Source organism: Nothoprocta perdicaria, unplaced genomic scaffold (assembly GCF_003342845.1).
Source record: "Nothoprocta perdicaria isolate Ctin4 unplaced genomic scaffold, notPer1 scaffold_438, whole genome shotgun sequence".
Lineage (NCBI taxonomy): Eukaryota > Metazoa > Chordata > Aves > Tinamiformes > Tinamidae > Nothoprocta > Nothoprocta perdicaria.
The window spans coordinates 158,951-185,895 of NW_020455686.1; the positions used below are offsets into that span (position 1 = coordinate 158,951).

Consider the following 26,945-nt stretch of genomic DNA (forward strand, 5'->3'; position numbering starts at 1 on the left):
CTCTGGGATTATAAAATTTGTGAAGTTATTACRTCGGAGGAATAATTCGTAAAATGAAAAATACTCCTTGACCTTGATATCGGTTCCAGTTTTGTCAAGGAGCAAGAGCACGATCAGGATAAAAATGGGTAGTAAAACATCTTCTTTAAATGCAATCACAGGTATGATTCCTAGCTTCCCAGCTTCTAAAACAGAGTATCTGTGATAGTAAGTAGGCATTCATGCAGGCTGTATGGGCYTCTGCTCTTTCCACTGGGGAGAATGTGTCCTATTTAGAACTGTTTCAATCTAAGAAGCCTCACTGTGCATAATGCTTGAGTTCTGGATGGGGGATAATGCCAAATAAGTCATCCAACAAGTGTTTTGTTTGGAAAATAGATTCTAAAAGGAATTTCAATAGCCAGAGAAAATTATCTCTTTAAAAGTGTTCTCTTTATGGAACTCTTGTCTAAAACCTTATCAGCTTATTTTTCCCTGTAAGAATGTAGTTCAGAATTTAACTGAGGGAAAAATACAGAAAAGCTCCTTTCCTAATGTCAAGATAATCTTTTAAACATAAAACCCAGAGGATACGAATACTACCTCAGAAACTAGGTCATCCATCAGTCTTCTTWAAAAAAGTTATATCCTATATTTCTTTTACTACATCAAACACATTCAGTGATTTGATAGGAGTAAAATACTGGTGCTAAAACAGCTGACTAGATCATGAATTTTTAATTTTCCCCATCCATCTTATTTCTCTGGCATTTTCCTCTAGAAATTCCTGTGGAATGACCCAAACAAATAACTCAACAATGATGGGAGGAACAATTAATTAAACAAATAACTTACTGCCCCCAATCTTCAGGTCTTCTATGATGTTTTTTTATCCATCTTTATAACAGTGGCTGTACTAGTCTATATCAAGAAGGAGCACAATAGTGAATTTCTTATGTCTTCCTTCTGCATATGCCCTGCCTGGTTCAGATGCCTGGTTTCTATGCTAACTCAACCCTCTACCCTGTCGAAAAGCTAAATAAAGTTTAAAGGGGATGAGTAGAGGGGAGAGTTCATTTATTTAGCAAATGAATGCAGCATTTTTTAGGCTCACTTAGTGGAAATCAATGTATTATCATTGACTTCCATAGAGCTATGGCAATTTGCATCAGATCAGAGTCAGTATGTACTGATGTTACTTGCATTTGTTGAGGCTTTAAACAAGAGCTATAAAGCTTTCAACTGGAGCAGATTTGTTGCAGTGGGAGTTCTTAAGAATTCCTATTTGGAGTGGGACTTTTTGGTATGTGCTGTTTTTCAGATTTTCAGCAGTTCTATAGATTATCGTACTGCTTGTTCTGTTGAGATTTCCTACTTAGTTAATCTGAGGAATTATTTTGAATGAAGTGTGAAACTGTTGCACCATTGTCCATTCTGTACATTTAAAACGAAATATGTTCTTGTATATAAAAAATAATTATGGAACCACATCTGCTGTAGCAGGTAGGGTTTCATTTGAGAAATATATTCAAATGAACATATTTCATTTGCATAAATATATTAGCAAATAAGATTTTCTTTTGACTTTWAGTAAAACTAATTGAAAAAATTGACCTTTTGTTCCCCAAAACAAAGTATATCTCCTAAATTCTCCTCATTTTTGTCTCTTTCTTTTTTTTTACCTATCTCTATTTTTAAGATTATTTGACTACAAATCATTGTTGACCATATGAACTTCCACAGGGCTTGTAACTGGTGAGTAAGCTGAGCTACAGTAAAGCATGAGTGGAAGTTATCTGCATGATGTGATGGTATTAAGCCCAATGGCACTGCCTTCTGCTCCACTGAGAAATAGGGTTTAAGTTCTTTGAGCAGTCCATACCACAGGTTTCTGGAGAAGAATTTAACAAAAAGGGTAAGCACTTTTCTGGACACTAATCTTTTTCAGACATTGATTTAAGGATTATTATTTCTATGTAACTAAAGCGCTCAAGTGGAATAAACTTTTAGACTAAACTCCTTTCTCCCACCTCCATTAGTCCATCCTGCAGAGAGTGCACATGGCCTTAACTGCCCAAGATCACTCTTAAAAGTCCATTGCCATTGCTATAGTATTAGACCAAATAATAACAGCCCAGGTAAGATGTCTCCAAATACATTCAGTGATCAATGTCTAATCCAGCTCYTATCTGTTACTTTTATCTTGAGATTCCGAGAAAATCAGTGTTTAGAAGTCAAAGATTTGCTGGAAGTCAGTGGTGTCACAGTAGGGTRAATGAAAGGAAACGTAAGAACCAGAGCTGACATAAGCATTTTAGTTGGCCCACATAGCAATTTCTGCTTCCTGATATCCAGCTGTCTCTGACATCCATAACGGTCTCTGCTGCTGCATGCAGAGTGGCCCTTAGGATTTGGGGAATGACCGTTAATGATTTTTTGGGTCACAAACTATGCCAGATCAGCTCAATCTGCCAATAATTCATAGCTGGTGTGTAATGCAAAATTAATTTAAGGGGGAATTGTAAGAAAACAAGAGAGCCCTCTCTCCATAAGCATCTGCATTGAAAAGATGGTGTCATTGCTGATGGGGATTTTGTTTTGTGCTTTTTTTCAATGTTGCCAGAGCTCTTGATTTGATCATAAGCCCAGTGATATTTTGTGTTACTTTGTAAAGCCCAGAGTCAAGTGAGAACATAAGAACAAATTAAAATAGGCCTCATGCAGRAAAAATAAAACATAGAAAGCATGTCATGATTGCATAAGGAAAGCTTGGCCATCAACAAAATGTGGAAAATAATTTCTCCTTTATAATGGAGAAAAAAAACTTTTTTTTTTTAAATTTAACTCAGCTTTTGCAGCAACAATATAGATTTGTGTCTGCAAAATAGATAAATTTCTTGATCCAAATTTCTTGTACAACAGTAATGGTGCGAACTGATAATAAAATCTGTATTTTACACATTAAGGGTAGAGTGGTGCAAATATGGAAGGAATTTTCTATCCAACCTCTTAAATTGAACTGAGGGGCTTGCTGAGCCTCTGCTTAACATTCTACATCCTATTTTGCAAGYTCTCTATGCAGAGTATTCACATTGAAAACAGTGGAAGTTTTTTGCCTGCAAAGGCCAGATAGTGTTGAATTTTTGATTTTTTTGGCTCTGTCACATTAGTCATAGTTTCATAGGTTAATTAGRAGATGACAGAGTTGAAAACTAGAGCTGAAAAATCAGATTTATTGATGAAATTTTGTGGTTMAAAAAGCCTTCTGTGCATCCCACAGAAGCTGTACCACACTTCTATGTGGCGAGCTGAAACACTGTTGAAGGCAGCTTTATAGTTTCTTTCTGCTTGTTTTAATTTCTTGTGTTGTTCTTRGGAATACACATAATTTATAAAATTGACATCCATGGGAAGCAATGTGGTTACTCACTAATGCTAATTGGTTTCTAAAGAGCAAATAGTGATTCAAGTCGTACTGATTCTGACAGTTCATTGAACAGAATCATGGAATCATTGAATTATAGAATGGTAAAGGTTGGAAGGAACCTTTAGGGATCATCTAGTCCAACACCCCTGCTCCAGCATGTGCCACCTAGAGGCACATGGCACAGGATGGTATCCAGGCAGATTTTGAAGATCTCCARAGAAGGAGACTCCACAACCTCTCTGCGCAGCCTATTCCAGGGCTCTGTCGCCCTCACTGTCAAAAAGTGTTTTCTCAAGTTCCTGTGGAACTTTTGGTGCCTCAGCTTGTGGCCGTTTCCTCATGTCCTATCTCCGGCCACCACTGAAAAGAGGCCACCCCCTCCTCCTCACTGCCTCCCTTGAGGTATTTATAGACACTGATCAGGTCCCCCCTCAGCCTTCTCTTCTCCAGGCTGAACAGGCCCAGCTCYCTCAGCCTTTGCTCACAGGGCAGATGTTCCAGGCCCCTGATCATCCTCGTAGCCCTGTGSTGGACTCTCTTCAACAGCTCCACATCCCTCTTGTMCTGGGGAGCCCAGAACTGGACRCAGTACTCCAGATGTGGCCTCACCAGGGCTGAGTATAGGGGGACAATCACCTCCCTCAACCYGCTGGAGACGATCTTCTTTTCAAACATTTATCTTTTTGCAGAGAAGCAGCTTCTCTGTAAAGCTTCCAGCCTTCCCTTCCAGCTTCCAGTCTATTCTTAAAATCCCTGGCTTTTTTAGCAGGGGTGGAAAATACCTGTGTTAGGAGAAGACTGAAAAAATCATGGAAATAATACTGGAGGTAGAAATATTTGCATTTGGAGGGAAGTTTATCTGGCACTGCTGAATTACTTTCATATTTTTTAAAGGAAACTCCTTCCTTTTTTCTCATTTTTTTTTTCAAAATTTGTCACAAAAAAATAACAGTTTTGTTCTTAAACAGTATTGCATAAAGTAGGTCCCATGAATATCAGCTTTTATTCTGTATTATGTGGGGTTTCTACTTTTCTCATTCTTACCGATAACCACAGTGAACTACAGATGACATGAGAGTTGACAGCCTTAGTTTTATTTCTTTTTTCTTTTTTTTTTTTTTTTGTCATGAGACAGGATGTTATATTAAAACTGTCTGAGCAATGTCTTCCTTTTTGCCATCTTAAGCAAGGTAAATATGAGCAAGGGGAGAAACTATCGTATCCCAGTAGGCCTGATTCTGATCTTTTGCACCAAAGTAAATCAAGAATAATTTTACCAATGTCAGTAGAGCCACATCAGTACAATTCCAGTGGGAGTACAGAATATGGCACAGTATCTCTGTAAAGAATAATGAAAGACTGCAATTGGGAATTGTGCCTTTGTATCTCTGCAGGAAATCAGATGAATTTGGTATTTTAGATGGTTGAATAAAATAAACTTAACTTTAATTAATCAGAGCTGAGTTAATTAATCTAACACGTGACAGAAGATCACTGTGAAATATCAACCATGTCATCTGAGAGTGGACTGCATAGTTTTGGTCTGAAATGGAATAATGCTTTCCAAATCTGCCTCTAATATGATACAAATTGGCAGCTTTGGGGCAGAGATAAGAACTGGCATAAAAACAAGTGAAAAATAAAGGCTGCTGCTCTGACTTGACCACCACTGTTGTGCAGTACGGAGAAATTCTTTCTGTGTGTTTATCAAGGAAATCAGGAAACAGCAAGATAACTGCTTTATCACGGGCAACTTCATTCTATTCTAYTCAGCTGTCGACATCTTAGCTCAAACTGCAAAACTGACTTCTGAAAAAGAGGCCATTTGTGCTCTTTGGACAAACAGTCAATAACAGGCTGCTTTTGTGGGCCATACTGACACACAATACCTACATATCCAAATTCCCACCTAATGTACCTGGTCATGCTCTTTTGCATACCTGTAGAAAACTCCTACTTCGGCCTCCGCTGCACGTGCTGTGTGGTTGGCTGCTGCACTCACGGGAGGAAGAGTTAGCAAGCAAGATTTGAGATTAACACACAGAAATACTGCCTCTGTATGAGTGGGATTATATCAGATCTCAGGAAGTTCAATACAGGATTAGGGTTGGTTTTGCTGCCTGTCTGAAAGTATTTCACAAAAAAAAATATGGGAATGCCCTGAAAACATGGCTGAAATAAAGAGCAGTCCAATCAGAGAAACTAGATCCAACCAGAGAAAATGGATATTATTTCAGGCGAACTACACGCTTATCCATTTAGGGAGAGAAGGTGGTAAGGTGAGTCATTCAGCCCATTTCATATGATGACCCTGTCCTGATACCTTGGCATGAATTCTTCTCAAATCAGAGGGGAAAAAAAAAAAAAAACCCTTTCCAAAAACAGGCAAAAATACTGAAAATGTAATTTCAGTGATATTTATATTAAGAATGTATTTACTAGTCTAAAACCTGCTTATCTTTGTGAGTCAGCTCGGATTTGCAAAGAGTTCATTTTGTCTGCATTTTGTCTGCACTTCCTCTGGAAAATCTGCTAATGAGTGCCTCTAGTCCAACTCATTGCTCAAAGAAGTTAGAAGTTAGAGAARGGAGCTCAGCTTTGTTCTGGTAAGCTTTGAGTATTCTCAGGGATGGAGATTCCACACTCTCTAGGCAACCTTCAACGACTGGCCACCTTCACAGTAAAATATTTTTTCTTGGTATCAAATCAGAATCTCCTTCACTGCCTCCTATGACTGCTGCCTCTTGTCCTCTTGCTGTGTACCTCTGACAAGGCTCTGGCTCCATCTTGTCTTCTCTACATTCCCCCTTTAAGTAACAGTAATGCACAGTAAGGCCTCATACGCTTCTTGTATGTCATATGTTCCAGGAATGAGTTTCTTGATACTGTCTCTGTTTTCTCTTTAAATAATACAGTTAACTGGAATATACGAATGCTTCCATCAAGACAAACTGTACAAACATTCCCAAACATTCCAAAATATGAAAATAATGAAAAGCCTGCTTGTGACCTTGAGATCATATGGTAGGAAACATAGGAACAAATAACCTCTTACAGTGATTATTGTCAGGCACTAACTGGGAAGATCTTGCTAAGCAGGGCTGAAGTAGATGATATCATAGAATTAGAGAATGGTTGAAGTTGGAAAGGACCCCTAGAGATTTATTCAGGCTTTAAAAGGAGAAAACTTCAGAGCATATTGGTTTTGCCCTCTCCATCTTTCTCAGAAAGATTTAGAGAATTATGAATACATATACTTAAACAAATTTGCCTTCAGGAATGCACATATTACCAATAATCTCCTCTTAATGAATCTGTCCACTGTTTCTTCCTTTAAATCATACACACCTAAACCTAAAATCTTTGGGATACATCGTCAGTGTAGCGTGCTGATGAGTCCCACTGGTCTACTTCATATTCTTACTGTCACACAAAGCTGCCAGAGGTCTGTATCTGTCACAGCCTTCTCTTCTCAGTGAGTACAGTGTACCCAGCTGCCAAGGCTGCAATGCAAAGTGTCCTAGCTCCATCCATTCCCTGTTGTTTTTATGTGATCTTGCACAATAACATGATAGATAGCAACTCTCTGCCGAGCTGGGTCTACCTTTTTATCTAATATGTATCATTCTGTTGTCTTAAACACACACAAAGTGCCTCCAGCAGGATCAGAGAAAGCAATGAACTACACTCAAAATTATTGCTAAGAAAAAAAAATACACAACTACCARATATCATGCATTAGTGCACCGTAACATAAGATTTTAATGCTTGGAGCCTACACTAGACAACACAGATGCAGCTGCTCCCATAGCCCTCATAGGGAAGGGAGGCAGCTCAGCCTGGACCTACTGCAACTCAGATGACTCCTTCTGAATAGCTTCTAATGAGTCAGTATCTTTGGCTTTGAAGTCAATAAGCTTTTGAAATGCTTTTAAATTATCAAGTGGTTGAGGGAGGGGTTTACTCTCTTAAGAGGGACCAATGAGACATGTCCGTTCATTGGTTATTCTTTATTGTTTGGACCTTTTTTCTCCTGTCATTCTACTAAGTGAATGTGAGATAGACAGAGGAAAGATAACCGGCATGAGGATAAAGAGGAGGCAGATAAAACCTTTGTCRGTCTTTTGGTTTGGTTTTCCTTTTAACCAAGTGCCTGATATGTCATATTTCTGCTGGCCCTTTTGTTTTGATCTGTAGAGAAGTAGAGAGCAAATGTCCTCCAGGCTCACCTCTACAGCACTACTTCACTCCTCTTTGAAGCAGCTACCAGTGAGCTGCTTTCTTTGGAGCTTCCTGGCTCCTACTAAGAGATCTAATGCTGAACTGAATAGAGTCCTTCATTTCAATGCCAATGGTGTGYAGCATATCACAGAATCACARGATCATTAAGGTTGGAAAGGACCTCTAGAGATCATCTAGTCCAACCCCTTGCACACACATAGGCAGCTACAGCACGTGGCACAGGGTGGCATCCAAGTAGCTTTTGAAGACCTCCAGAGAAGAAGACTCCATAGTCTCCCTGGGCAGCCTCTTCCAGGGCTGTCACCCTTGCAGTAAAGAAGTTCTTCCTTATATGGAGATGAAACTTCCTGTGTTTCAACTTATACCCATTTCCCCTTGTCCTATCACTGGCCACCACTGAGAAGAGTTTGRCCCCTTCCTCTCTACATTCACCCTTCAGGTATATATACGTATTGATGAGTTCCTCTCTCAACCTTCTCTTCTCCAGGCTCAACAGGCCCAGCTCACTTAGTCTTTCCTCATACGAGAGATGTTCCATTCCCTTAATCATCTTTGTTACCCTCTGTTGGAYGCTCTCTAGAAGCTCCATATCCCTCGTAACCTGGGGAGCCCACAACTGCACACCTGCTCCAGGTGTTGCCTCACTAGAGCTGAGTAGATGCATGTCCCTGAGCAACAGCTTATATTTTTATATTTTCTTATTACATTCAGTGTAGTTAGAATTATGTAATATCTAAATTGAGACTGCCAGAGTGGTATTTTTATAGCTAAATGCAAAGGAGTTTTATAAGRTATGTTATTATGCATCATCATAAGGGTGTATGGTCAGAGGCCCACAGCTGGATTAGTTACTCTGGAAGACATGTGCAGGATGGAAGGTATCAAGCCTGGGAAGGTGTAGTTCCTAATGCCCATACAGAGTGATCTCAAGAGTGAACAGTCCCCAACAGTCCAGGTTTCATTGCAGAGGGAACCAGCTGTCTCACTCCAAGAGAGAGATCAGGAGCAAAATAAGGGAATGCAGAGGCTGTGGTCACAGAATCAGGGCCCAGCATATACTCAAGGATAAAAACCTGAAGATTTGCACACAGGAGCTATTTTGAGCCCTAAGAATTTTACTTTTCCCATATTGACAGAGATTCTGGATAGGCCTGGGTATATTTATTATGAAGAAACCAGCTAGAAGCTTTATGAACAACAGTCACACAACCAGTTAATAGTGTTGGCATTAGTGCTAGCACACTTAGCAGAGAAACAGTCAGCCTGTTRAAAGGGATCTTTCTCTGATGAGAAATGAATAAAAGTGACTCGTCCTTTGCCCTTTGGTGAAGCACTGAGAAAATGACAGAGTCAATATGGTCTGAAAGTATGCACTCATCATCTACTTTTAGGTACATTAGGTAAATTCACATCAAAAATRGAATGTCATCAAAAGAAAACCTGCAGCATTCCCATTAACACAAAGAGTTCAAAGAAAAAATAAATAACTCCCCCCCAAACAGTAATAACTCTCCCCCACTTAATTTGATTTTTTCACTTTTTATCTGTTCTTTTAAATTGCTTACACTAAATAAATTTAGGGCATTTTCTATCATTATTTAAACTTGCATATATATTGATATTTGCACTTGCATATATTGATATTTGCATGTATTCTGAGACTTGAACTGTCCAATTTATTGGTAGATCTGTCATTCTTGAGCCTCATTGTTTATAATCAATAAGACATTTCATCATACAACAGGGAAAAAAATCCTATTACCAAGTATAAAAAGAGTCTATTCTTGGCAGATTTTTTGTTCATTCAAACTGAACAGTATCAATTTCATAAATATGTCTACATACTGTCAGCACATTATTGACTAGTCTCCTTAAGTCTGATGGGTAAACAGTCCATTCTCTAGTGATAGAATAGCCATAAAAAAGTATGACTTCCAACAGCATTCTTTTTTTTGTGGATTTTGTGTGCTTCCCTGAAAGTTTTTATGTTGTTTAATTCTTACTATCCTCTGATAGGGAAGAGGGGAAATGTATATATTCTGTTTTCCACCAAGATGCTCATATATCCAGCATGTCCAAATCTTCCCTTATCTTCACTAAGGCATCAAAGGCTATCAGAGCACAGCCCTTAGAACGCATTTTATTTCCTGTGATGCATTTAGCTGCAACTTCTTTAACTCGAGGTATGACTTAAATATGATGAGGCAAGAGTTCRTATTCCCCCTTAATTCCCCCCCTTAATTCCCCCCTTTGCATGTTTCATTCCCTTACTATCTGTTTCTGATAAATGTGTGATGGCAAATACTGGTTTGGTCTAATCCTCCAGTCTTTACCACTGGTGTGAGGAACCAGGCCCTTGTGATTTCCCAAGGCCCGTTCACATTGCTTAAAGAGAAGTTCATATCTTTTCTCCCTATAACTATTAAGCTCATTTCTAGAGAGAACTTGTGTACTTGCAGTGAAGTTTTGTATTCTACATTTTTTCTTCTGTAACCAACTTATTAGTTTTCAAAGATTCTGTTCATGAAACCAACAGGATTTCACAGAGTAATATCTATGTTTTATTATTTTTGCTGAACATTTACACTACAAAACTGAGCTGCTGAAAGAAGGCTCTAGGGTCATCAGCAGCTCACTCTAATGCATAAGTTTGAATTATTGTATCATTATAAAATATTGCTCAGTGTCCTGTCCTTTGCCATTGATTTGCCTGCCTTTTTTTAGTTGCTCAATCAGAAGCCATTTATCTGATAAATTATTAATAAATAAATGTTTCTGATGGAAAAAAGAGAATAATCTAGTATTATAAATCATCTATCATACAGGCAATAGCAGTCAGAAGTAAACTGATACTGAGCCAAGTAAGTACTTTATGTAAAGTGAATGAAATTGTTTTAATAAAGACTTCTCCTTACAAATAAAAAKATAGAAACTTTTTCCTAGACTTGTACCAGGTTCTGCAGTGTACACTTCAAAATTTCTTTGTTGGTGCATTAAACACACAAGAGGAAAATTCAAAGTTCAAATTTTATGCATACATTTGCACTTATTAGGTCCAGGTCACAGAATCACAGAATCACAGATTGGTTAAGGTTGTAAGGGACGTCTAGAGATCATCTAACCCAACCTTCCTGCTCAAGCAGAGACACCCAGAGCACGGGGCACAGGGTGGCATCCAGGACGGTTTTGAAGACCTCTAGAGAAGGAGACTCCACAACCTCCCTGGGCACCCTGTTCCACAGCTCTGTTACCCTCATAGGGAAGAAGTTTTTCCTCACATRAACATGGAACTTCCTGTGTTTCAACATATACCCATTTCCCCTTGTCWTGTCACTGGCGTCCACTGAGAGGAGCTTGGCCCCTTCCTCCCTACATTCTCCCTTCATGAACCTATACATGTTAATCATATCCCCTCTCAGCCTTCTCTTCTCCAGGCTAAACAGGCCCAACTCACTCACTCTCTMCTCATACAAGAGATGTTCMAGTCCCTTAATCATCTTTGTGGCTCTCCACTAGACCCTCTCTAGAAGCTCCACATACCTCTTATTTTGGAGAGCCCAGAACTGCCCCCAGTACTCCAGGTACGGCCTTATCAGAGCTGAGTAGAGGGGAAGGATCACCTCCCTTGGCAACACTCCTCCTGATGCAGGCCAGGATCCCATGGGTCTTCTTGGCCATGAGAGCACACTGCTGACTCATGGTTAACTTGGTGTCAACCAGGACTCCCAGGTCCCTCTCCGTGGAGCTGCTCTCCAGCAGGTTGACCCCTAATCTGTAGTGATGCCTGGAGTTATTCCTCCCCAAATGCAGGAGGTCCTGCACTTGTCCTTATTGAACCTAATGAGGTTCCTCTCTGCCCAACTCTCCAGCCTGTCCAGGAGTGTCAGCCACTCCACCCAGCTTGGTGTCGTCTGCAAACTTGCTCAGGGTGCTCTCAGTCTCCTCCTCCAAGTCATTGATGAACAAGTTGCACAGCACCGGGCCCAGTACTGACCCCTCRGGGACACCACTGGTCACAAGCCTCCAACTGGACTCAGCCCCATTTATCACCACCCTCTGACCTCTGCCATCCAGCCAGTTCTCACTCCACCTCACTGTCCACTAGTCCATTTCATAGTGAAAGTACCTCAGCAGGCAGGTACATATCTCTCAATGTTTCTGCAGAAACCTTTTGATTTAATTTTGTTTCTACACTTAGAAATTGTTGTGTGTTTCTCCTTCTTTTCCTTCCTTCCTTCCTTCCTTCGTTCCTTCCTTTGTTCCTTCCTCCCTTTTCCCCTTCCTCCCTTCCTTCTTTCCAGACAAAATTGGTACTGAATTAATGTATTTGGGAGATTGCATTGCCATTGATTATTTTCAGAGCTTAGCAGTATTCCAAAATGCTTGGGGCTTGAATTACTTTGAAAGAAAATAGATATATTTTCATGTCTTAAGCTAGAAATTGTAATATAGGGGTTACAATTAAATGCAGTATTCACATGTGTATCTGGTTTTCTTTTTTTCAATATGGAGGTATGATTAGATTATAAATATGCATGGTTTGTGGAGAAAGTAGGAAAAAGACAATCCTTGATAAGTGTTAGAAACATTTACTCTATTGTTTTCAGTGTAAAGATGTTTTTTAGCAATTGACAAAATACCTATAAAATACATTTCTGGTCAGTGTCAAGACAAAAAGGCAGCAGAATACAAGTGCAATAGACTCGTTCTTGCCTGATAATAACTAACATTCTTCTTCCTGAAGCCAACTTTAAAAACGTATAATTATCAATTTTCTGTGGTTAGGAAAGGGTTTGTTTGAGGCTGTTGTGAAACACATTTTCTCTAATTTTCCTTCCTTTTTCTCCCTAACCTGTGCTCCAGATTCCAGGCTGTCAATGTTTACAGGTATTGGGATAACATTTTCAAAACCTTGAGCTTTCAAGTGTGACCTCTTGGGCGCTACTTCACAAGATTTCTTTTCAGATGTAAACACAAAATGGATTTTTTTTTCCTTTTCTTCTTCAAATATGTAACAAGCATCTTTTTTTTTTTTTTTTTTTTTTTTGTGCAGAGTCAACGAGGAGAACATCATTTCAACAATGTTTGATATTTCCATCTACATATCTGGAATGGCTTTATCCCTTCACTGGCCTTTTTAATAACCCCTGAAGGTTTCTTGTGACTGAATACTGGAACAGAAGAGTTATATTCTTGCTGAATGTTCTTACTCAAAGGTAGATGTACTGGATTTTCTGGATGCATCTAAAGACACAAAGGTTGGTGCATTATTTAAAAGCCTGAGGTTTTAAGACTTTGTTTAGTCAATGAAGACTTTATTTCAATTCTGTTGCTTTTACATAGTCCTAGGTTGATATAACAGTGATTGATGCCACRTATACGTTAGGGAGTATGGTTTAAACCACGTCAGTTAAACTACCAAAGACAGGTCATCTCACAGTGACAAAGTGCTGTGAACKCTGCTATGTTGTATTGCATGTGCATATGTAGCTAACTGTGTACTTCTACCTGGGTTATCTGTGTAACCTTTATTCGTGCTAATTATTAAATATACACTGTACAAGATAACAGATTCTTAGAAATCAATGCAACTATTGACAGTCTTAAGATATTAAGATAATGCTGAAAGATCCTAGGTATCGTTCATTGTGCTTGCAGTATTGCTACTAAAGTAGGCATTCATTATAAAAGAACTCATTCATTAGAATCTATACATAACTTTAGGTGGCAAATTATGCAAAATATGGTTTACTTTTCATGGAATCTGTAGGCCTTACTACTTAAAACATTATGAACTTTTTAAACAGACTGGCGAATGAGCTTTCTTTGATAGGAAGCAGGTACATCTATTTAAACAATACAGGCCAGAACAAATGAGCTATATTCTCTGAATGACTGCAAAACCAGTAGTTTCACCTGTCTAATTAGTCCATGATGAATCATGACTGAATAATTTCTTTCTTTTGCAGAAATACAAGGATGGCTAGGTTTATCCTTGAGGTCTGTAAAAGCTTAGATACTAAAAGTAAGAAATAAGCTTGATATAAATAAATAAGTTAGGTTTATACTGAAATAATTACATTGCCTGTTAAGTGAAAGTCAACTTTGTGCATTTAGTGAAAATGAAGAATAAAAGATTTGATGGTCTATAATGTGGGAATGTTTGGCATAACCACAGGTTTAAAAGCAGTCCTGGAGATTTTTTTGTTAAGTCTACAACATATGAAGTATGCCTGGGAAGTTACAACAGCCTCCAGGTGGTTGGGAGAAGTGTTCTCTTAAATGAGGAACAATGAATTCTCCCCTCCCATATTTTGTCTGATTGACCTAATGAGGGGAGGAGGAAGAAGGAAAAGTTTTCTGTCAATTATCCTTTGCAAGGACAAAAGACAGAAGCGTTATATCTAACAGTTCCAAGGTAGGTCAGAGTTGCTCTTAGATGGGAACATACTAATAACCCAACATATTTCTAGACAGGACATTATATGTGGGATTCATCTCTGCCCTTGCCTACCTTGATGACTTTCTTCTAAGAACTGTTTTTCAAACCCAACTAACCAAATCACCCTCATGTGCCTCATCAGCAAGCCTAAAGCCGTATCTATATTTTTGTAGTAGTTTAATAGGGCTTGGATTTAGGTTTGAGCTGTGGCTCTTGTTTGTCCAAAGTAAAATATTTTCACATTTTCCTGACGTGATTTTGCTCCATTGCCATGATCCCATGCAACATCAAAGTATACTGAAGGTAACTGCATGAGCTGGGGATACTTYCTGTGAGGCAGCTGACAATCCAACCATCTGATTTTGGGGTGCAAAGACTTGAGCTAGGTGCTAGGTCTCTGGCCCTCCCAGCAAGAGGAGGAGACCTGTGTTGTTTAATTTACATACATGTGGCTCCTTGTTGCAAAGGCAGAGCAAAGGCTCTGACTGTGGAGTAGTGCAGTTGGAATAGGTTGTCCCACTGCCCTCCTTTACCTTTCATCTTTTAATTGGAAGCTGCTTAGAGCATCAAGAATTTGAGGAGATTMAGCTAAACCCTCTAATACTTCACTTTCTTGTTCTGGGCATTCAAGCAGGATGCAAAGCAAACTATTCTGAAGTATTTGTTGTTTTTACATTGCTAAACACAGTTGTTCAGAATACTGCAGGTACCTTTGAGAGTTACCTCTAAGCCTTTCTTTTTTTCATTTTTGTTCTTTTTTCTGGTTTTGATTTTTTTCAGACTATGTATTCAGACCTTTTTCCTCTGTACAAAATAAGACACTTGTAAATATGAAATTTGTTTCAGTGAAAAAGTAATAGCAAGGAGATATGATGATAAACATTTTCAAGCTGATAATAAGTAAGGTCAAAGTATAAAACCATAAGTTCTGGGCACTTTGTCCCCTTATCCAAAACTTGAATACTAAACAGTTATTACTATAGTAAGTGTGGGATAAACAACATTCATTTTCTCAGTAATCTACTTGCACATGATTTCAAAGATATTTGATATAAGGAAATGTGGACATTTTCACTCAGTTAAAAAAAATGTATTTTAAACAGCAGGATGCAATTTGAAGCTATTTGCAGTCAAGAGGCCTCTGCAGAGCAAAATACTCATTCAATTTAGGAATACAGATTATAATAATATTCCTATCTACCTCACAGCAGGATTCCTGCCACTGTTTTGCAAACTCATAGGTTAGAGTGTTGAATGAMTACCTAAGTTAAGTTCCAGGTAATATATGCTTCAAGAATATTCTCGTTAGCTCAACTTAGTTATAATGCAAAGCTGCTTAGTTTCACCAAGTAAAATGGGACACACTTAAATTGCCTCATCTAATATAATACTCTTTAATACATGCAAAGTGGTTTATGATGGCAAAGCTTGTAGAGCATGAAAATCAGCAGGGAAAGCATGGTTTTCTGACTCAAACTGTCAAAAAGAAGTACTATTTTATATCATTTCTTTTTAAAGATATTGAGAAGAAGGCAGGAGAGAGTGGAGTAAGAAATTATCAGTCTAGAAAAATGTAAATTTAGTACATTAACCTTTTTAATGCATCAGTTCTACCAAACAAGAAAATTATCAAGTAAAGCTGTTCTTCTTTCAGTAATGTCTTCTGAACAGTAAAATTAAATGTAAATTACATGATGGTCAAAATACACTGGCATAAGAAAAAATATTCTTCATTCTGTCTGCTGTAACCAGGCAGTTTTATATGGTGCACCATGTTTCCCATTGCTAGTACTATCCACTCAGCTTCTTCCTTTTGCATTTGTTAGAGGATGTTAGAAAGGCCATCATCTCCAGTGGGCTCAGGGTTCTTCTTGCCTGGACGCTGCAGGCCAGCCTGGTGTGTCTTGGGACCTCTGTGGTGCAGGGCAGTGGATGCGCATGTTGCTCTCCTGCTTACAGGTTTGACCAATAGTGGGACTGAGCATGTATCACACATGCATGCAGACGATGATGGGGATATGGACATGGACGTGAACATCGACAGTGACAGAGACACACATTGGCACGCATGAATCATGGGCTAACACCAGCTGCTGATCCAGACTGAACCTTTTACAGCACTCAAACATTTATAGCGCTCACACATGGGATAGAGGGTGAAATTACAGAGAAATATAGTTAATAAAGAATATAATAAGATAGTAGGATAGACTGCATTGATCAATCACAGGTCCAACAGGCAACCTGACAGGCCATTAATTATATACAATCATTTGTTTTTACATCCCCTCTTCCCAATTTCCCACCAGCACTTTGTTCTTCACAGAACCTCTTGCCTTAAAAATTCCTTGATAAGTTGGAAATGGTCTTTTTTTGTTATTGTTGTTATAATTTCAGCCTTTGATAAGGAATTATTTTATTTTTTCTTTCTGTAAGTGCCAAATGAATATATCCTAATCTTACGTATCTTGAGGGCACAAAACCTGATTCCAATAGGACCCAACCAAACAGTACTGGTAAAATTGTACTTCTGCATTATCCAGCACCTGCAGTTCTACCAGAGGACTATAAATTCTTCCCTTCCACCCCTTTTCAGTACTTTCAGGAGGCTGCTCAGAGAGGGACTAAGCTGCTGCAGGCTTTGCAGATGACACCCAAGTGTATATCTTATTTTCCACAGATGCAGCCAGAGCCATCACAAAGATGTTACACTGCCTAAAGGAGAGTGGCTCCTGGAGAAGAGCATCTGGCTCAGATTGAACTTGGGTGCAATCCAGACAATACTGGTTGAAAGAGAGAAATGATCCAGACAGTTAGTTTAGCAAGATTCCTAGGCGTGTGCCTTCGAGCGTTGGTTTGCAATGAGACTATTCACATCCTTGGAAAAAGATGTGGATAAGCATGTTACTGAGCTGTGACCTCTGAGAATTAAAGAACTCTTCCCACTCTAATTAATGCAGCTGCAGTGCAGAGTTGGGGTTTTGGGGGTTTTTGTTTGTTTGTGTTTCAATCTTAGCTTTTTACTTAGCTTAGAAAATGAGGTAGTGAAAAAAGTGAAGTAGTGAAAAGATACCTGTGCTATTATAGAATATTCTCTCCCTCTGAGGTGAAGTCTAAGTCATGGTGATTTGTCCAAATTTTTCAAGAGGTTGATGTAAGCCACTATACACGGGAATGTACCAGTCTGATTCCAATAGGACTAAGAGAACATTGTTCCTGAACTGCAGCATTTCAAAGGGTCCAAATCTATTTGCATTTGAATAGAAAGTACTAGTAGATATTTGGATAAAGAGCACCAGTCTTGATCTCAAAGATATCTGTGGTTTTGGGTCTCTGGATTATCCATGATTTGGATATCCTCTGGATACCAAAATTTTTCCATTTCCACGCATGGTCAGATTCTAGAGAAAACAAATTCAAACCTCTTGAGCAAAAAGAGTTTTTGAAAGAAGGGAGTAATGTCTCTTTTCTGCTTATGCAGTGAACTTTTAGGGTCTCTACATACTGGAAAGTGTCCTTTCAACAAACTATTTAGATTACTGAAGTTCTATGTATCTTCCCAAATCAGGGTTTCTATACCTGGTAGAAGAAAGGTGAAAAAGAATTGACTTAAATGTTAGCCARTCAATGCCAGTCTCATCATGCAATTATTACTCATCTATGAAGGTCTGAGTTACTACAGAATTAGCCTACTGACATGAAAACTGATTGGTAGAACTGAAATAAAGCTTCAATTAATCTTCACAAATTGAGTTATGATGTGACCAAGTAAAATATACTCCTCTATTTTTTTTTCTCTTATTTCTCCATGCACATATTTGGGAATGAGCATGAAGAAAATAATGTTAAAAGTTAATACCTTTCTGCTTTTCTTTCTTTTTTTTTCTTTTTTTTTTTTACCAATGAACAGATATTTTTTTAGTAGAGATTTTTTAGAAAACTGTTTATTTTAAAAGTGAAACATTTTGAGAAAGTAATTACTGTACATATTTCTTATATATATATTGTATATTCTTATTGTATATAAGAACTGAAGCTTTAAATCTATAGATTAATCTTTGGGCCTCATAGTAAAAATACATTCCTAGAATATTTTTTCCTAATTATTCCTTCCATGTAGTCTTTTCACTGGCTCACAAAAAGTACAGCTTATATCACAGCTTCATTCATATTATTAAAACAGTTTAAAATGATCTCCATTAGAAGCTGTGTAGTAAACTCAGTGCACATTTATGAAGCACTTGCAGGAACATGTAGTTATTGGTGGAAATAAAATTAAAAATGCAAAACCACTATTGAATTGGTATGCATGCAACTGTGTTATTGTTATTGCTATCATGAATAAAGCATTTGTTTTCCTAAACTGTGTATATATTCCTGAAGGGGTACTTAAAAGATAGAGCTTGTTAGAGAAAGCATGAAAACAATGCAGAATTTCTCTGGTTTCAGAGTTCAAATCCTCAGGGTACAAGCTTTAATTCTGAATATAGTTTGACCAGCTAAAGGGGCACATGAAACATTTTCATAAATTTGGGGATTTGTTTTATTTGCCTTTGTACAACCCAACTCCTCTTATGAAAGGATGGCTGGCAGATCCACTTTGGAGTCCACTGGCCTCAGCCTTATTTTCTCCTGTTCCCAAAGGCCCCATTGCCACTGATAGTTTTTGCAGAGCTGGCTGCAGGACAAAGCCAAGAAAACTCCAGAAATCTTTGGTCATCAGCTTCTGCTTCCTGAAGTCTTTAAAAAATAGTAGATGGACTGTAAGTGTCCTCCTTTTACTCCCAAGTCAGTGCAGTGCAAAATGGTTTGCTTTGATCTGCCAGAACAGTCACATGAACTACTGTATCTTTGAGATGATTCTTAGAATTTGGGAATTTCTTTAAAAAATGGTTTGCTAGTGGATTTTTTGTTTTGTTTCTTGATGTAGTTGGTTGTTTTTTCAACATATATATCTGTTGCTTTGGAGTCTAAATACTCCTTCCCTAAAAAGATTTTTACTTTTTTTTTCTTTTATCTTTTTTCTTTTTTTATTATATGGAAAGCATATTCATCAAAAACCTCACTGTTTCATTTTCCATTTACTGCTGTGCATGCATTTGTTTTCCCAAGTTACCTAGGGTGGAAATTATTTTCATTGGTAGATGGAAGAATAAAATGAAGAATAAATGGGCCATTCACTTTATCCACCTCAGCTCACTATTCCAAATCACAAATGTGTATTTAAGATTGCAGATCTTTGAACACCTTAAATATATATTTATTCTTAAAAACAAAAAAAAAAAAAAAGATTTTCTGCTTATCTCTTTTTCTAAAATTCAAAATATGATATGAAAATCACCCATATTTATGATTTTGATGCAATGGTTCAGCTTTTTTTCTATCTCACATTTCTCATCCTAAAAATGATATATACTTGAAGTCTATTTTCTTAGTCTCCTCCAAAAGAAACATGAAGACTTTCATATTACTGGGGAATATGATTTTTTCCCTCTTAAATAGTTATTGCTTCCATAAAATATATCAGTTTTTAAGTCATTTTTAGACTGAATTGATCCTTGTACTCTTGGTAACTCATGGAATCTGGCAGCTCAGTTAGGTGTGAAAAATAATCTCTGGGGTTTTTTTTATGAGTATTCTAAAATATGCATTTTTTTAAAGTAAAAAGTACTTTTTTTATCAACAGTTATTCCAGGATGGTTAAAATTCAGTGAACATAGAGGAATGTAGAATTTCCATGCTTACAAAAGCTGTGATGGAGTTTTGGGCATCTGAATTTGGATTCTTTGCCCTAGTTTTTGAAGATCATGACTACTTTATTTAGAATATGATTGTAACTCAAATACAACCTAAAAAAAAAAGGAAACTTTTCCTGTACATATATGTTTATGCAGATATTTTCTAACCAGCTGTGTAGATCTCATGGGTCCAAACATGAACAGTATAATCTGTTCTTTGGCCTCACTAGAAGGACTGAGTTTGCCTACCTACAAGCATAAGTATGTAGCAGAAGTCACTAAATTAGGAACTTGCTCATTTTAAGCTGATTCTCTAATCAGCAGCCAGATCTGAATCACACTCTGGAAGCTTTCATCTCTTGGCACTGATTATAGGGGATTTTAAGGTGACTTCAGCTCCCAACTTAGGCACTGAACTAAGAAAAGAACTGTGATGATTTCAGACCTTAATGTTTCTTCAACCTATGTATTTCCCATGTGACATCCCATTACCATTGAAGTCAGGGGAGTTCTGCCCTTGACTTCAGGCAACCTGGCCCTCTTCAGAACTTGATCTAAAACTTAGTAGTATGTTTAACCTAATAAAGACATAAGGAAAATAAAGACATATGGAAATATTGGCACATCCCTGAATATTGTAACTCAAATGTGTCTTCAGTAAAATGTAACAAGCCTGTAGCTTTGACACAGAAAGGGAAGAAACCTTGGTGGGCATCAAAAGGTCCTTTATTCTGAAACTCCAGACAGCCCTGCTCTCTCAGCAAATTTAGCAATATATAAATATTTCTTTGTCCGAGTCATAAATGTTTGTTTATAAACATTTCAAACTTATGGATTGGAAATAAAAATTGACAAGTAACATTGTAATTGAAAGTGAATGCATTTATACTGCAGTGGCTCTATTTATACAGTGTCATATGCACAAAATGGGAACATTGCAATTGTTTTAACAAGCAGCTTGGCCATGTGCATGGTATGGTTTACTTCTGAATTTTGCCAGTGAATTCAGATTTATTTGTTAACCTAGCAGAACATTATTTATTAATGAGTTCTTCATGCTTTATTAAGCCTAATGTCAAAACACCTCTGTGGGACTCTAGGCATATTCTCTCTTTGTGTTAAAGCCTTCCAAAGAAAATGAAATATTATGCAGTAAAGCTGCAGATAAAACCCAGTAGATATCAGTTCAATTACTCTTGATCCTGGCAGATGATGTTTCTGAATATTTGTGAAAGCACAGCATCTGATTGTGTGCTGGCTCAAATTAAAGCATTCTGCACTCTCAAATGTGTGCAATTAGGGTGCCTTAGAAACCTAACAAGGCTACTGTGGTCTCCAAAGCTGAGTGGAGCAATCAGATGGCAAAAACTGACAAGTTCATCATGGAGGTATAATTCATATCTTTCTATGAACTTATATTTCATTGGAAGTGGAAGCTTCTTTATGGGAATATTAAAATGATGGAAAGGAATAACAGGTAGGAATTAGCTGCAGTTTTCTGTAATTTAATAGGGCTAATATGGCTCAGGAAAGTAATACTAGAATTTAAGAAACTTCCTCACATTTGATCTGATGTAACATCTTGCCTTCTGAAAGGGATGTGATTCAAATCCAATAGTTCTTCCGCATATGTTAGCCTGTACAAATATTCTTGGACACACTTTGTCATTCTTGTGTGTAAGCCGGTATTTAACACTGGTTAAGTGACACTAGAGTTTACATCACAGAAACATAGGGTCATAGGAATCATAAAATCATTAAGTTTGAAAGAGACCTTTAGAGATCATCTAGTCCAACCTCCCTGCACATGCAGGGTCACCTAGAATATGTTACACAGGAAACATGATAAAAGCTGGGGTGGGCACCACCTCTGCATTCTGCCCTTTGTGAGCATAGATATGATGGAAAAAAACATGATTTTTTGTAGTTGAAAAAAAAAGATATTTCCAGGAAAATCAACATATTCATTACTTTCTAGAGGAAATAGACACAGTTTTTACATTTTATTTTTTTGTCATTTAGTATTTGAAAATCAACCTTTTAAACATCTACTTTCTGAGTAGATTTTAGCTAATAGACTTGGAAACAAGAAACAGAATTGCTTCATTTATAATAATAAGCATAAATAATATTAAAAAAAATCTGTAAGAATGATACAAATATCTAGAATTCAGTTCAATTTGCAAATGCACAAAGAACTGAACAAGCAAAAACATCTAAAGAGATAGTTACTATAGTCTAGGAGTTTCCACAACTGAGGTGCCATCTTGGTTTTACTGTAGACAGAGTTCAGAGTTGGAGAAAGTAAACAAGGCATAGAAATTTTTTTTTTTACTAGCAATTTATAATACTAATCTAAAGTTATCACAGAATCACAGAATCATTAAGGTTGGAAGGGATCTCCAGAGATCATCTATTCCAAACTCCTGCTCCAGCAGGGACATCCAGAGCACGGGGCACAGGGYGGCATCCAGGCGGGTYKGGAAGATCTCCAGAGAAGGAGACTCCACAACCTCCCTGGGCAGCCTGTGCCAGGGCTCTGTCACCCTCACAGTGATGAAGTTCTTCTTCACATACAGATGGAACTTCCTGCGTTTCAACTTATACTCACAAGGGTATAAGTTATTTTTTACCTGTTTGCTTGTTTACCTGTTATGTAACAGGTAAATAAAGTATAAAAATCTGACTGAGCATATAGACCAAGAAGACTGACTTGTCTTCAAACTCTAGCAACAAAAATCTATGCAAAAAGAAAAAATCCTCAGGGGAGTTGCACAGAGGTAATTTGGACACTTCATAATCACTTCTACTAATAGGGATTTTTTTATTTCCTGTTTTCTGTTTGTAATTACTACCAGTCATGAATATTTAATGCAAGCTCATTTTGAGTTTTTCCTTTCCCTTTCATCTTATTCTTTCATCAAATTTCCCAACATCTGAGAGATCAATCCAAGRCAATGGAATGGCAGAGAAATGTATGGTATTGCTACCATATCATAATGAAAATAAATAATTGGAGGGACAGATCCTCAGCTGGTGTTTGCAAGAAGAGCTCCCGTGGTTTCAGTAGCATCCTGCTGTTTACAAGCTATAACTCTGAAACCTCTTGGCGTAAAAGATTTTGATGCCATAAACACAAGAATGTCAGGCCCTCCTGTTGGAGCATTTTCTCTTGTTTTCTGCCAAGCAGTCAGCGAAGCCTGGTTTGCCTCTTTCCAAGTGGGTGCCTAATCATTAGAGAAAGTCTTATGCTTGCACTTGTCTCTGCATTTTTCCCTCTGACACTAGCTATAAATCTATGAAGCAAAACAAGGATGATAGAGGAACCTTTTACTCTTTCTCCCTTGCTTCCCTTGATATATAGCCGATYTTGTTGCAGATATTGGTCTACAAATCCCAAAGTGAGGGATATGATGTTCCGATAGCCCAGGCTAAAATCTGGATTTGCCCTGAGGCAGCATCAAAGTTTAAGYCACATCCTTTCCATTGGTGCTTTCTATTGTTTAACTTAGCCAGTCCAACCAAATTTGGCTGTTTGGCTGATTTTGTTTATTTGTTTATTTGTTTGTTTCTTTATATTGTACTTAGCTACCAAAATTACTGTGAATTTTCTTYTTCACAACTCTTCTCTTGCACATATGTTGCCTGTGAAACTGAAGCTGTAGCTGACTAAGGTCTATAAAGCATCATCACTGCAGTCCTGTTTGTAGTACCTGCAGTATATAAGTGTCCTCAGCTTCCCAAAAGACAGAAAGTAATGCACACTGATCTCTGCACACTAATCTCRCTTCAGTCAGGTCCGTTGAAGACTTTATTGTTCTAAAAGACACTATTTTCTAGCATTAGGCTGCTGTTTGTGTGTGCTTGGAGACTTATGCTAATGAGAATGTAGATCTATAATTTGTTGTTGCACTGAACCCTGTTACATATTTTTCCTTTAAATATATATTTTTTAGTGTCAACTAAATGCCCTTGATCCAGAGTTATCTAAACATAATTTGACACTAAGTCTTAGCTAGAGTGCAGCAACTCAGCAGTAGCTTCTAAGACCAAAGGGAATCTGTTGTGAGCTTGTTAGATCCCTCTAGACTACAAAGGAAACAAGCAAGTCTGCCTTGTACCGTCTTCCCGAGAGGACACAATTAAACAACATCCAGTTCAAAAGCTACTTTATATGTTTTTGTTTTTAATAAAGCCCTTTGAGACAAAGAGTAATGTGTAATATTCATCCTCGTTTTGGTCTRTCTGTGGTCTGTGTTGCTCATCAACAGTCTGCCATGTTTTCTTCTTAGATGTTTACTGTCTAACAAGCAAATTCACAATTAAATGGAAGGGTGGCTTCTTCTTTGCTGCTTCAGCACAAATGCAGCATGGAGATATGCTCGTCCGTTTATGCATATTCCTGAAATAGATGGCTAATGTGATATATTTTGTGATACATTCTTTCCTGAAAATTCATCATTTCTGTAAAATGCAAGTTCTGTATTAGCAACTTACTCTGGATTAGACTGTAGTATAAATGTTTCACGTAGGACAGCAGAATCATGGCAAGCTTTACTGACCTTAGCCACAAGCTGATTTTGGTACAGAACTGATGACTGATGTGCCATTGTACTTCTCTGTTACAAGCATAAGAAAGATCCCTCGTGACATACTCCTGTCTGTGATGCTGTTTGGAGGAACTTACTATTGAAGGATTTATCAATTGAGACAGGACTCCAGTGAAATTAGGGTTCAGCCYACACTGTAAATTTGTAGAGTTGAGAGCATTAGAATCCTTATTTCTATTTCTGAAATTCTGGACATTGGTTCTGGAAATGAAAGAGAGAGCAATTATGCTCAAAGGGATAGAGTGGCAYCATATGGAAATTTTGCTTTATAATGCAATTTTCACTCTTTGTTTTATAAATGTGCAGCTCATGGAAGACTCATCATGCAGGAAAATATGACTTATTATATATGCATATAGGAATAGGAGGCAGGAATTGTTTGGCCCACATACAATTAATATTTTAATTGTTGGACTTCGGCTGTGTCTTGTTTATGTTTGGGGAAATAGCATGTTTGAAAAGCATATTTGAAATGCTCTTCTATATGCTCAAGTAATGTTGCTCCAGGGTATTTACACTGTTGCAGCAATTCTGATAAACCCATGAAAGAGAATTGCATTTYCTGTGGAGTGCAAATTTGCTGGTATTTCTGCAGCAGTGTAGTAATGGCTCTATTGTTTATTGCTGTATCTTAATAGTCAATTAAAATTCCCATTGAACTGACAAAATGGACTCAGGAACTTCTGAAGACTATTTGGCTAAAAGTACTCATGAGACTGTTCTGATAATCACTACCATCACACTCTTCAAAACTCCCCAAAAGCCTAACCTTATTATAACTGAAAACATAGGGAGGTAAGGGAAAATAYATCCTAAAAAGGGAATCCTGTTATTGAACAGGATCTTGTCACTCAGCTGTGTCCGTGTCTCCTCCCTCTTTTCTTTGTCCTCCAKCCCCACCACTATGTTTCTGCTTTCTTTTGTCCATTTCCCTAACCTCACTTATGTTGTCGTTCTCTTTTTTTTCCTGYTTTCCTCTCTCTCTTTTATTATCCTACAATAACAAGTGTTGCACTGCCTTTGTGATGAGAATGTGAAGGCGATGAATAGTCTTGTAGCAAGATTTCAGGGGCATCATAGATATTTTGCAATTGTATTCTTTTCATAACAAATGTGTTTACAGCCTGCAGGAGAGACTGAATGAAAGTAACAAAGAATGTGTAAGATAAACCCAATGTGTATGAGTATAGTGCTGACAGAGAACAGGGCTTGTGAACATGAGTTGTGTCCATTCCTCTGTTGCTCTCTTTGGCCATCCCCACAGTGTTTTCTTAAATCCTATATTTTTTTTTTATTTGTTTGTTTGTTTGTTTTAATTCCCACCTGCTGGAATCAACTATTACATAAAAACTTTTGCTTCCTTTCAGCATGTTTCTCAGTTGTCCTAGTTTCACTGGAAGGTATGTATTGGGGGAATATATTCATTTATTGTTTGTTTGCTTTTCCAGAATTTAGGTACTTCCATACTGATGATATTCTCAGGGCCTCCCCTACACAAAGACATAACAAATTTAGGTAGTGTAGGGCCCTGTCAGATGTGTTGTGGGTTTGTGCTCATGACATTAAGCTGCTCTTGCATTTACTCCACAGAGTAAGAGTGTTCCAGCTTTCACAGTCASCCTCTGCAAGTGAGGCAAATGACAAAAAGCTGGAAATGCTCTAAGTACAAAGCTCACCATTCAAAACAAAMAAATCCATAGGGCTGCTGTCTGAGRGAATAATAATAACTTTAGCCTTTTATAAAGACAAGGGCAGACTGAATTGGGAACAACATTTCTTGCCTCATTCTCTTGCTTTTGGCTTGTTGTGTTTCCAGCCTAGTGTATAAATGAAAGTGCATTGGCACTTTCAGGTGTACTTCTRTAACCTACAGACATGTTATTAATCTGGATATTTAGAGTTTCACAACACAAAAAAAACTATGATATTGTATGAAAGCATAAGCAGAATGGCCTCTGCTTACAGGGCTTTCTTCTTTCTCATGTTTACTGCAGCTGGTGAGGAATCATTCCAAAGAGAGTTGAATACTGCAGGAACAGCCAAACATACTTTAGAAGGAATAAAATGCAAGAGACGATGGGCAGGAATATGGGAGTGAAAAGGATCGATTTTAAAAATGGTAGTGTTTGACAAGCCCATAAGAGAGCTAATGTGGAGAGAGGCAAGGGCACACTGAAGGCAAATGTATGGMACAGGGGCATTAGGAAAATCAGACCAGAATTCTTTATCCAGGAGTTCTTTGTTGATAAAGACTTCATTTCCCYGTGAGCTTCTTCATCCCCTCATGAGACTTCTACAGAATGATACACAAGCTGATTTCAGTTATGCTGTCAGGGCAAGGAAAAAAGACTTTTGTTATACTGGAGACAGGGGATATGGAGAAATTGGTCTGGGTGCTTTTCAGCTGTCATAACCCAGAGGGGATGTGTGTACTCCAGGGCTGCACTGGGCACTTCCTCATGAATGGGAAAAACACTATGGCATGCTTTCTTAAAAAAAGGGAAAGG

At 37.9% G+C, this 26,945-nt stretch overlaps 1 protein-coding gene across 6 annotated transcripts in view; it reads left to right on the top strand.

The window, feature by feature from the left end:
* The window catches only part of HS3ST5 (heparan sulfate-glucosamine 3-sulfotransferase 5), a 179,959-nt gene that overhangs the window by 80,489 nt on the left and 72,525 nt on the right, over positions 1-26,945 (top strand). For 5 of the 6 annotated variants that reach the window (XM_026046337.1, XM_026046333.1, XM_026046338.1 and 2 more), the window contains exon 2: positions 12,702-12,906. The gene's annotated coding sequence lies outside the window, so the exon portion shown is untranslated. Of the gene's footprint in view, positions 1-1,670; positions 1,735-12,701; positions 12,907-26,945 lie in introns of those variants that run through there. The other variant, XM_026046334.1, reaches the window with a different exon arrangement.